Source organism: Amblyraja radiata, chromosome 33 (assembly GCF_010909765.2).
Source record: "Amblyraja radiata isolate CabotCenter1 chromosome 33, sAmbRad1.1.pri, whole genome shotgun sequence".
In the NCBI taxonomy this organism is placed as follows: domain Eukaryota; kingdom Metazoa; phylum Chordata; class Chondrichthyes; order Rajiformes; family Rajidae; genus Amblyraja; species Amblyraja radiata.
Window position 1 is genome coordinate 13,510,955 of NC_045988.1, and position 12,962 is coordinate 13,523,916.

Here is a 12,962-nt window from a genome sequence, read left to right on the forward strand (position 1 = left end):
AATTTCTTGCAGAAATGGCAATTGATCAGGGATTTCCAGGAATAAAAAACATGCATTTCCTGGAAATTCAATTCAAAAGCAGAAAATGCTGTAAACACTCAATAGATCAGGATATATTGATGAGGAGATAAACAGAGTCAGCAGGGAGGCACAGAGGTAGAGTTGCTGCCTCACAGCGCCAGAGACCTGGGTTTGATCCCAACTATGGATGCTGTCTGTACGGAGTTTGTACTTTCGCCACGTGACCCACGTGGGTTTTCCCCAGGTGCTCCGGTTACCTCCCACGCCCCAAAGATGTGCAGGTTTGTAGGTTAATTGGCTTTGCTAGTGTGTAGGATAGTGTTAGTGTACGGGGATCGCTGGTTGGCACAGACTCTGTGTGCAGAAAGGCCTGTTTCCGCGTTGTACCTTGAAACTAAAACTTCAAGTCCAAGATCCTTCTTCAAAACTGAGAAAGTGAGAAGATAAGCAAGTTTATCTTCACAGAAGTGGGGACGAGATCGAGAGGCAGAGGGATGTGACAGGATGCAGACCATAGTTGTGAAGAAAACAATCCTGTGACAACTGCCATTTGGAGACATGAAGGAAAAACAAACAAGTTGAATCAGAAAAATACAGCCACATCTGTGAACAAAGAGATGAAAAGAAGTTAACTGAAATTACTAAATTCAATATTAAGTTTCACTGCATGTAATGTACCCAGACAGAAGATGAAAGTAGGTGATGAAAGGGCAACATCACCCGCTGAGTTTCTCCAGCATTTTGTCTACCTTTGATTGTTCCTGCTTCTGCAGTTCCGTCTTAAACAGACAGAAGATGAAGTGTTTTTCCTGAAATGCACCGCCAGCGTGGAGAGACAATTCTCCACGCTGGAGTTATGGGAGCGACTGTTGTGACTGGACTTGCATACTATCACTTCCTACCTGGAGCCAAATGTTAATGATAGATCGAGGAGTTGGTGGAGAGAGTTGGCAGCTTCAAATTCCTAGGTGTAAACATCTCAGAGGGCCTATACTAGGCCCAGCACATAAATGTAATCATGTTGAAGGCGTGCCAGCACCTTTACTTTCTTCAGAGTTTAAAGAGATTCATCATGCCACCAAACACTCTAAACAATGTGGTTGACCCTTAAACACAGCTGAAATGCCCTAGCAAGTCATTCAATTCAAGCGCAATTAGATATGGGCTTATCAGTGATGCCCATATCTTAAATTATGAATAAATAACATAAGATTCCATAGGATCTGCCCTGAACTTGCACCAGGTTCAACCAGCTGCAGGTTCAGTAACTCCATTCATCCCATGGTGAGGACAGCTGATAGGAAGAATAGTGTGCTTCAGCTAATTAATCGTATTTTTGTGTTAATATATATGTTTTTAATTGTTAGCTCAAATTATTTAAATTGTATTTAATATGTTCTTGCATTTTAGAACTTTTGCATATTTTGTTTTATTGTTTTTGATTATGTGATTCATTTTTAATTGATCATTTTTTTCTTGTTTTGTGGGCCATTCATATTTCAGTGACAGTTTTGACAAGTTATGCCTGGAGTTATGCATAAATCAGCCCGGGGCTGGCTATTTATTACGGGAAGTTTCGGCGTCAATCAAGAAATGGTTTCGGTGCAGGATGCCAATGCAAGTAAATATAGATGGGATGCAGGTGTTGAAGTGGCTTCTCAGGTTTTTCAGTTTCTATGCTGGCTAGAGTCAAATTGCCATGTCTGTCATTCTGTGTTTCGATAGGGTGAAGAAGTAAATAATGATTGAATTTACATCAAATTCATATTGTCACTGAGACTGAGAAATCAAGTGAAGATTGTTGGAATCTGGAGGGTATCAAACTTATTAAAAATCATTACGCTCATCCAGGCAAATGGAGGGCATTGTTTTATGATTCTGATTTGCATCTTGTAGATGGCCGGACTTAACATCATGGAGCTGATAGTCCCTTGGTGAGGGACCGGCTTCGGGAGCTCCAAGCCGCAGGAGCTTCGACCGCGCCAATCGCGGGAGCTTCGATTACCCCAACGCTGTTCGCTGGCTACGGGATCGCCCCGACTGGGGATGGTTCGACTGCCCTGACCGCGGGCGAAAAGGAGGGAAGAAGAAAATACGTTATTGCTTTCCATTGCTCTGGTGGATGTTTATGTTAATTTTTATGTAGTTGTGTGTCTTGTTGCTTTTTTGGTATGACTGTATGGCAAATCAAATTCCTTGTATGTTTCTACATACTTGACTAATAAATTAATTACAATACAATACAATTCCTCCATGAATACCGAGCCTAAATCCTGGAAATTCCTAGGTGATAGCATTGTAGATATACTTTCACAAGAAAGAAGGTATCTCACTTCACCTTAGTTTAGATACAGCATGAAAACAGGCACTTCGGACCCTTGAGGTCATGCCAATCATTGATCACCTGTTTATACTAGTTCTATGTTATCCCACTTTCACATCCATTCTCTACCCACAAGGGTCACTTTTGTAGAGGCAAATTAACCTACAAATCCCCACGATGTGGGAGGAAGCCTGAGCACCCGAAGGAAACCCACGCAGTTACAGGGAGAACATGCAAACTCCACGCAAACAACACCAGAGGTCAGGATCAAACCCGGGTCTCTGGCGTTGTGAGGCAATAACTCGACCAGCTGTGGCACAGTATCCCCCAACTGGCCTTCTTCTTAAGGGTAATTGGGGATAAACAATAAATTCTGTCCTTACAAGAGACAGCTGAATTCCTGATAAGTAACAAATAACAAAACTACCAGAACACTTCAACCTTTTAGGTGCCAGTGAGCTGATGCGGGCATGTTGGTAGCCCTGGCAATATCTTGGATGATGATAGAACATCGTTCGAACTTCTCATGGCTTCCTGTGTTAAAGATTTTATCAAGCCCCACTTATTCTTCTTGCGTATGTATGGCTTGCACAGCCAAGTTGTAGGACAACTTGTACTAATTGATCTTATTTGATTGTGCACACCAGGTTGATTGCATTGGTTGAAACAGGGCGGACCACGTGAAGGTTGCAATCTCCCACCCCATCAAGCCCCACATTTGTCCCTCTCAAAGAGCTAACTCTAATTCAACAGTTTAGTTGGTATGTTTTCTCACCCTGGAAGGCATGTATGAAAATTCAAGCCTTTGTGTTTTAATTAACACTAAGCCTTTCATTTCCTGGATTTCCTGTCATTAATGATTCAATTGTGAGACAATTTATAGGACACTTCTCCAAAGAGTAGCAAGCAATTCAGATCCTAATATTTTAAAATACCGTTACTTTGCACGTAAAAAAACCCATTTGGAATTGTCTTATCTGTTACGTTTAATTGCGCTGTCTGAATGGGATTGCGCAGACTGTCAACACATCTTATACCCGCTCCCTCTGTTAATGCATTAACCTTGCCTACTGTCACAATGCCTCTAGAATTGATGCTATTTATCCAATTACATTACTCATTCACAGATTACTGTCTGCTAAAAAACAAAACGGAAGACCTTTTATTTCCTTATTAAATACCCACCACCTCTAATCACAAAGAGTAGACAGATTAGTCAGCTGTTCAAGGTCTCAAAATCAATTTCTGACTTCCAAAACTATTTAACAATTCATCAAACTATAAAAATACAATTTTAATATTTTAAAGTTTATTTTGGGAAATGTCAAAATAAAATGTTTTTTTCCCAGCAACATACTTATTTTGAAACAGAAACAGAAAATGCTGGAAGCAGTTTGCAGTTGAAGCAGCATCAGTTTGGAGAGAAATAGAATCAAGATTTTGCAACAGAATTGGAACAGTGGGAGAACGTGTTTTAATGACATGAACACGACAGGGTGCAAACCAAAGCTGCTAAGTTATCAATTACAGGCGATCCCAGGTTACATAAGAGTTCCACTCCATACAACTGCCCATAAGTCCATTTCTCCGTAAGTCAGGTTCATTTTAGTTTAGACACATAGTGCTGGAGTTACTCAGCTGGACAGGCAGTAATTCTGGAGAGAAGGAATGGGTGACGTTTTGGGTCAATACCCTTCTTCAGACGCTAGTTTAGTTTAGTGATACAGCGTGGAAAGAGACCCTTCGGCCCACCGAGTCTGCACAGACCAGCAATCCCCGCACATTAACACTATCCTACGCACACTAGGGAAATTTTACATTTATACCAAGCCAATTTACTTACAAACCTGTACGTCTTTGGAGTAAGATTTGCATCCTGGGGATTTGCAGACAGCACCTGTAATCGGGATTGAACCCAGGTCTCTGACAATGTAAGTGCTGTAAGGCTGCAACTCTACCGCTGCACCACCGTGCCGCATTGATTCTCTATAGCTAATATTACTCTACACACAATGGCTATCATCCTTTCACTCATTACATTTTCACCCCAACACTACCTATAATTAAATGAATGGAAATCAAACTGTATCCAGTAGTTCATGAATACTACAAAACATTTTACTATTATTATTACTATCTTGAAAAATGCTTCAACAATAGGCCGCTATAGTGGCGCTAGGGTTGCCAACAGTCCCTTATTAGCCGGGACATCCCGTATGTTGGGCTAAATTGGTTTGTCCCATATGGAACCACCCTTGTCCCGTATTTGACTGCTACTACTTGGGTTGAGGGGACTGTCGGGAAGAATACAAGAAGTTCTAGTGATAGCCAAGAGGTTCGTGACTGAGTTGTTCTGCTGGCCCACCAGATGCATTAAAACAGAATCTTGGCACTGATAAAAATGCAACATAAGGTTGCTCTACTTTCATGATAGAAACACACTAAACCAACAAGAAAAGAATATAACTTATGCATTACCGTCTACAAATTGTTAAAGGCACAATTACTTAATTACTACCAAATATCCTCTGTAGGTTGGAAGATTAGCATATGTGTGTATAACATCACATTCACAATATAAATATCGTTGGTGATTTTAAATATTTCTCAGCTTAATTTTGTTTTATTTTTGTCCTGATTTCTTTACCTCCTACTTTGCTCTGCATACGGAATTTTTATATTGACAGAAATATCTAGGCATGCACTTCCTGGCTATGATACTGTGTGGATGGTTTTAACCTCTCAATGACGGTTAGCAGCAGCAACATGGAGTGGTGGGAAAAGATTAAGGTGCAAGTCACAGGATCAGACATGTCGGTGAAAGCTGTCTAAAGTCTAAAATGTACCAGTGCCGTGGGATCGAATTTCTCAATGATTGTTCCTTGGCCTCGCCGCATAAATTGAAGGTTCCGTGCAGCAGGCACAGTGCCTCCAGTCACTGGAACTTCAAGTTCAAAACCCCATGAAAGTCAATAAGTGCATTGAATGGTTGGCAGCGTTCATTCAACTCTGATTAAAAAATCTGGCTCTGATATAGCAGAAACATTCAGCAATTTAATCTCTCTGCTTGGTGCTCACTGCGCCAATCTGATCAATTAGTTTGAAATTATTTGGATATCAGCATTTATTGAAGTAAGGGACTGTTGTAAAATCTTATAAACTGCCATATAAACTGAAGCATAATTTTGACCTGCCAGTCCACCCATACCCAATCATTTAATGTCACAATCAATGTCATTTAATGTCACAATCTTTCTGTATAGCGATAATTGAAACTTAGTTTCAATTATAAGCTGAGGACAATTTGTATTGCAGAATGCTGACTGTCCAATGTAAAATATCGTGCAGAATTCAGGACTATGTGTCAGAACACTTTATTGTCCTGTAGTATCTTTAAATAGCGTTGAATACAAGTACTACAGATGTACAATAATTTATTTTCTTCTGGAATATTATAATCCACTGTTAGGAAAGCAAAACCAGCTCTTTTCATATTCACGTATTTGTCAAGTTTTATTATACTCATCTTTCTATACGAGAATCAACTTTGGAAACATAACGCATCATGGGTTAATACTCTAGTCATGCCTTTATTTTGGATTTTGTCTGTCTGGTAAAAGATGCAAAACAACAACTAACAGCAAATATTATTCATTCAATGAAGATAATTCATACTGGGATTTAGAGGCACTAGGCAGTGCAGTTATTTCAAGGTCTTAACTTGAAACTAATCCATTCACTATTAGTATTCTGAATGCACAGCTTTCGATTGCAGCAACTTTGGGAATATTTGCTGTGGTTTAGTGCACATTGAAGCTGAGCCATGCATAGGTTTGTTCTGTGCTACGGTTTACCTCTGTTGCTGAGAGTGTAGCTGCAATTAATGTGATCCAAAGATTAATAAAGTGTTCATCTATTTCATTAAATATTTAACCAAAACATCGCAGGAGGGTAAATTTCTATTAAACAAGAACATTTAAAACACCCACTTATAATAGACCATTCATGATGAAATTTTTTTTTAAACCTGTTTTTCCATTCGGAGACATTTTAAGGTATCAGACATCAGTGAGGAGTGGCCATATTAAAGGTATTCTGCAACCTCAATGTCACTATTTACTTATTAGGCATAATTGTCTCAACCTCAATGGGGATGAGCCACACACTGCTGACTAAGTATTTCAAAGCTTTATATTCCTCTCGCTACTTCTTCCAGTTTCTCAAATTATTGTGCATGGAGCAGCCTGAAATGTTCCTGTGATGAATGAAAGAACTATTTTACATCACTTGTTAAATTGCAAAGCACAGTTCTACAGCGCTTACAGAAGGGGAAGCAGTTACTGTTTCAGGGCAACCAACCTTGATCAGAAAGATAGCACTATCTATTTTGAATTGAAGCTACATCAAAATTCCCCATTATATGTCCTTAAATTTTAGTTTCTCACAGTTGTAATGTCCAGTCTGAAATTAAATCATGTTCTTAACTACCTCTACCATGCATTTCCTAGCTACTGGTTTAATATTTTCTTGTTTCTTGTTGCAGAGCCTAAATAACATCTTTAGGGAGAGGTTGAGTAGGTTGGGTCTCCATTCCTTGGTGCGCAGGAGGATGAGGGTGATCTTATATAGGTACAGTAGGTGTATAAGATCATGAGAGCATTAGATCGGATAGATGCACAGAGTCTCTTGCCCAGAGTATGGGAATCGAGGAACAGAGGACATACTGTAGATTCAAGGTGAAGGGGAAAAGATCTAATAGGAATCTGAGGGTTAACTTTTTCACACAGAAGGTGGTGGGTGTATGGAACAAGCTGCCAGAGGAGGTAGTTGAGGCTGGGACTATCCCAACATTTAAGAAACAGTTAGACAGGTACATGGATAGGACAGGTTTGGATGGGATATGGACCAAGCGCAGGCAGGTGGGACGTGTAGCTGGGACATGTTGGCTGGTGTGGGCATGTTGGGCCGAAGGGCCTGTTTCCACACTGTATCACTCCATGACTCTATCATGGTTCCTGCTACTTCCAACCTGTTATACGTTTTCTGAAGTAACATTTTTGTCAGACACTTTCATTTTCTTTCCCTATATCTTGACTAGACATATCTTTACCACATTCTCTATTTCAATGTTGAAATAATTATCTGTTTTTTTCCTAATTTTTCATTTTGTTTCAATAAATTAAAATGTAAAAAACTGCAAATGCTAGAAATCAGTAATAAAAACAGAAAATACTAGGAACTCTCACACCTTATGCAGCATCAGATTGACCAGAAAACAATCAGGAGAGAAAACCAGGTCTAATTTTTTATTTGTCTCTTTTAAAGTACTCAAGTCAAATGCAATACTCCTCGAACCAAAGTTGCTCATAAGGAAAACATAGAACAGTACAGCACAGGAACAGGTTTTTCGGCCCACATTGACTGTACTAAACATGTTTAGCGATGTTTAGTTTAGATGCTTAGAGATATAACATGGAAACGGTCCCTTTAGCCCACGGAGCTCATGCCGACCATTGATCAACCATACACTAGTTCTGTGTTACCCCACTTTTGCATCCTACATACAAGGGGCAATTTACAGAAGCCAATTAACCTACAAACATGCACATCTTTGGAATGTTGGAGGAAACCAGAACATTCAGAGAAAATTCATGCTGACAGACGAAGAATGTATACACTCCACAGACAGTCCCCGTAGTCAGGATTGAACCTGGATCTCCGGCTCCACTGCTGTGCCATCCATGATGCCAAGACCAACTCTTATCTGCCTGCATATATTATATCCCTCCATTCTCTGTATATCCATGTACCCATCCAAAAGTCTTATGTGCCACTATTGCACCTGGCTCCACCACCAACCCAGACAGCGCATTCCAGGCACTCACCACCTTCAGTGTAAAAATAACCTGCCCTGAACATCGCCTTAAAACTTTGCTCCTATCACCTTAAAGCTATGCCCTCTAGAATTTGAGTAAAAATATCCTGATATCCATTCAGTTTTACATTCTGTGCTCAGTTAATTGAGTCAAGTTGAGAAAACAGACAGGTGTTGGCAGTTGCACTGGTAACAACTGGTATTAAGCAGTTACTCCTTCAAAACTGTAAATGCAAAATGTATGTTTATTAAAAACTGTAAATCAGCTTGGATACTCATAACAGGAGAAATATATGTTAAAACTGTCCCAGATTTTAATTAAATGTTTCAGGACTGTGGCTGTAAACTCATTCCCCTTTCAGCATACAAAAACTGCACTGCATCCAGGATTTATCAAAATAAATGAAAAATTTGGTTACATCTTTGGAAGAGACTGCCATCTGGTGGCAGCACCTGATGTTTGCAACTTTTCATTCTGCTAATGTGTTCAGATATTAAAGGCCCTGTCACACGATGCGAACTTACCCAAGAGCTCGCCCGAGTTTTAAAAAAATCAAACTTGTGGTAAGTACGTAGAATGTACGTAGCGGGTACGTCGGAGGTCGTGGATGCCTCGTAGCGGCTCGTAATGCTAACGGCAGGTACTCGGGAAATGCGGAAACTCGTGAAGTTTTTTCAACAGTGTGGAAAATTTCCAAGAATAAAAAAATACTCGTGATGAAGCACCACGAGTTTGATTTTTTTTTAAACTCGGGAGAGCTCTTGGGTAAACTCGCATTGTGGGACAGGGGCTTTAAGGGGATGTCCCACTGTACGAGCTAATTCAAGAGCTCTCCCGAGTTTAAAAAAAAATTAAACTCGTGGTAAGAACGTAGAATGTACGTAGCGGGTACGTCGGAGCTCGGGACGTCTCTTAGCGGCTCGTAACGCTAACGGCAGATGCTCGGGAAACTCGGTAAGCTCGTGAAGATTTTTCAACATGTTGAAAAATGTCCATGAGAGCCCCGAGTACCTACGAGCGGCTATTGCTGTAATTCTCCGAGTTCTAATCAGGGGAAAATCGGGAGAACTCTTGAATTAGCTCGTACAGTGGGACAGCCCCTTGAGTTTTAAGTTTAGTTTACAAATTAACAAGGAATGCAAGTGCCTTTCTGCTAATACCAGGACACACAAAAGCTGCCACCATCAACCTGCCACAGTCTGAAATGCCCATCACAGAAGATGGAAAATATTTTACAGATTTTTCCTTTATCTCTGGACTTTGAAACCATAGTGATACAACTAAACTAGTCTCTGAATATAGACATTGATTGCATCAAGGTTATCTGGGCACACATGAAACTATATACAACATTCTGCACTGCCCCAATCAACCATGTCAATGAGTCCACTCTGCCAGAGATTACAGTGAATCATCTACCTTCATTGCTGTCATCTCCAACTAAATGTTTTAATATAATTAACAAAAAAGCATATGTTAATTGCATATGTTAATCCCGTAAAAACATGCCCTTCCTAACAGTAATATAAACTGCTGCAATAATTGTGCAACTGCAAGTAAGAATTTCACAGTTCTGTTTCAGAACATATGATAATAAAACACTCTTGACAGATGCTGCTTGTCCCACTGAGTTCTTCCTGCAGGTTATTTCTTGCTCCAGGTTCCAGTGCAAGTAGTCTCTTGTCTCCCTTACTAACAGTATTTGTTAAGCTGCTGGATGTGGGACTTGTGGGCTGTATTTATTCTGATTTATTCTTATACTAGCTGGTTGGAGTATCCAGGTGGACACAAATAATTGGTTATTAAACCTTAAGTCCTGAGTTGCAATGCAATAATATTATTGTCACATTTTACGTGACAAGTAGAAAAGGTGACATCTTATCCCAGTTCTAAGCAGGATAAAGTTGAGGAAGAGACTGGTATCATGGATTGAATCAGGTTGATTTTATCATTGTGATGTAATGAGTAAGGGATCATACTGCAAAATATTGAAGCAAATTCCTGAAAATAGAAAGTATTTGGATGTTTGGGCTTCACATTAGAAATATATAGTGCACTCGGACTTGAACAGCCCTTTGTCTAGTTAGAGGCGTACTCTTCCATATCAGGTAGCCTTATGTTGGTTGTTGTCCTGAATGGTAAACCTTCTGTAGAAATTATACTACTGTTGGCATATTGCTTTAAAATATTTTTAAAAAACACTTGCTTTGTCCAAACAAGGTTAGTAGTGCATTATTCATAAATTCACATAAATTCAAAAGCCCAAGATTTATGCAAATTTCACCACTGTGCAGCAGCATAGTAACCTTCTGAAACTTATGTCCATCTGCCACATCCATAAAAATGTGGTCTTGGGTCTGCACCCACCCCTCTCCACCGCATCATGAACAAGTCCGTGATGGTAATTTTTCTAGATTAGCACTGACTTTCATATTGCAGCGAATTAGATTGAAAGATAATAGTGCAAATGAATTTATTTAAACTCAAACAGAGCACAATCAAGATAAACGCAATTTCCGTTTTTTCCTGATATATTATTCCACATAAACTGCCATTAAACCATACTACTATATCTATCCCTGTTAGACAGTGTATTACTATTAAGGATTGAAAGAATTCCTCATCTATTTCATGAAATTGGCAGTGAGAGGGAAATTCTAATTGGCCCATATTCAAATGATTGGTGCATGGCAGAATGAGGAACCATGTCTAAATTTAGGTCATGCCTTAATTATAACATTCTAAGGATTTGTAGTGCCAGTTAAGGCTTTGTGAGGCAGTTATCCACTTTTTCTTGGTTTGTGTGGGTATGGTAAGCAACAGAAGAGAAGTAGTGTAAATCCAAAATGTGATTTGTTTATATTGACATGAATGAATTGACTTTCACCAACAATATTTGAGTTCACTTGCAGTTTAGTCTTGGAGTTTTAGAAACAATGAATAATCCCAGTGAAAACAATCCTATAAAACAAATCCCTTCATATTCTTCACACAAATGGCAACGATTGCTAAATACTACCCACTTACGCACAATATTTATTCTTTGAAATCCTTAATTTCTCAAAGAACCTTTCCAACCTCCTCTAGGTAAACAGGGTCATATTTTAAGAAAACATTATAAACTCCCAGGTTTTCTGGATTATAAGTCCCTGTAGAGATACATCAAGAATACAGCTCTCGTTAAACAATTACTTGCTCTTCTCAGCTAAAATGAAATGAGGTAGTTCAGGCCGGCTGCAGAACAGTACTGGGTTATGTAAGTCCTCCATTCCCAAGAACTAGCTGTAACCCAGAAATGTCCATTTTGCGTTGTAATCCATTATCATATTGCTCTACACACACTTGGTATGACTCCTTCATTTCATGAGTAATCATCTTGCTGCCTATAATTAAACTAACGCATCCAGTAATTAATATCATAAACCATGTTATTCTTATCACTAGCTTGAAAAATGCCGTAAAAAAGTATGGGAGAATTTGCAACGTTTGATTTCTGTAACTTATATTATCCGTAACCCATGGAGTGCCCCGACTCAAAAAGTTATCTGTCTATTTAAAGGCAGCACAGTGACGCAGTGATAGAGTTGATGCCTTACAGCTCCAGAACCCAGATTCAATCCTGATTATGGGTGCTGTTTGTAGACTTTGTATGCTCTCCCTGTGACCATGTGGGTATTCGTCAGGTGCTCTGGTCCTCTCCCACATTCCAAAGACGTGTAGATTTGTGCAGAGGTTAATTGGCTTCTGTAAATTGTCCCTAGTGTGTAGTATTGAACTAGTGTATGGATGATCATTGGTCGGCATGGACTCCGTGGGCCGAAGGGTCTGCTGCCATGCTGTATCTCTGAACTAAACATTTCCTCCACATATGCTGCCTGGCTCACTGCGATCCTCCAGCACTTCATGTTTTGCTCAAGTTTCCAACATGTACATTTTTGTTTCAGTCATTTAGCCACTGGGCAACAATACCTCCTGGTGGCTGTTTCCAAAAATGCATCCAGATCTCATTCAGATGTTGCATCCGAAGATTAATCAAAGTGACCATTGGCCCTGTAGAAACAAGCCAGGTGAATTTGTGATGGAAAACAACATGGGAAATAAATGGAACATATTATTGTACAAGTCTTCACTAAAGAGGGCAATTAGCATCCCAGAAATAGGTGTGAAATAAGAGTGGGGAACTCAGGAAAATTAGTTACCAATTTAGCCGAGCAAATTTCCAAACTGTGGGCTGACGTCTCCAGATCCTGAAGGTTTCACTCTAGAATCTAAAATGAAATGGCAAAAGATGGTTGATGCATTGGTTTTAATTCCCATGCAAAAGCAGAAGATGCAACATATATCCTTCTATTTCCTTTATTTCCTGCTGTGCAGAGCTCAAATCGTTACTCAGGTAGACATGACTTGATCTCCATGTTTCCAATTTACAGTATTGAATTTGATGCTGATGAATTGGGGGAGATTACTTTGCAGAACATCTCCATTTTGTCCCAGAATGATCTTACAATCCAATTGCCTATTTAAATTATTCAAGCTAATCTGATCCAAGCAATTGTAGCCTCATACTCCTTCCAACAAAGCTCAATGCAAGATCAAGGGATCCTAATAACCGATGATGTAGTTATTCACTAGCTATTATCACCATACTTCAGCCAACATCACCTGACATTCCAACAAAGGTACACAAAAATGCTGGAGAAACTCAGCGGGTGCAGCAGCATCTGCAGTTCCTTCCTAAACAC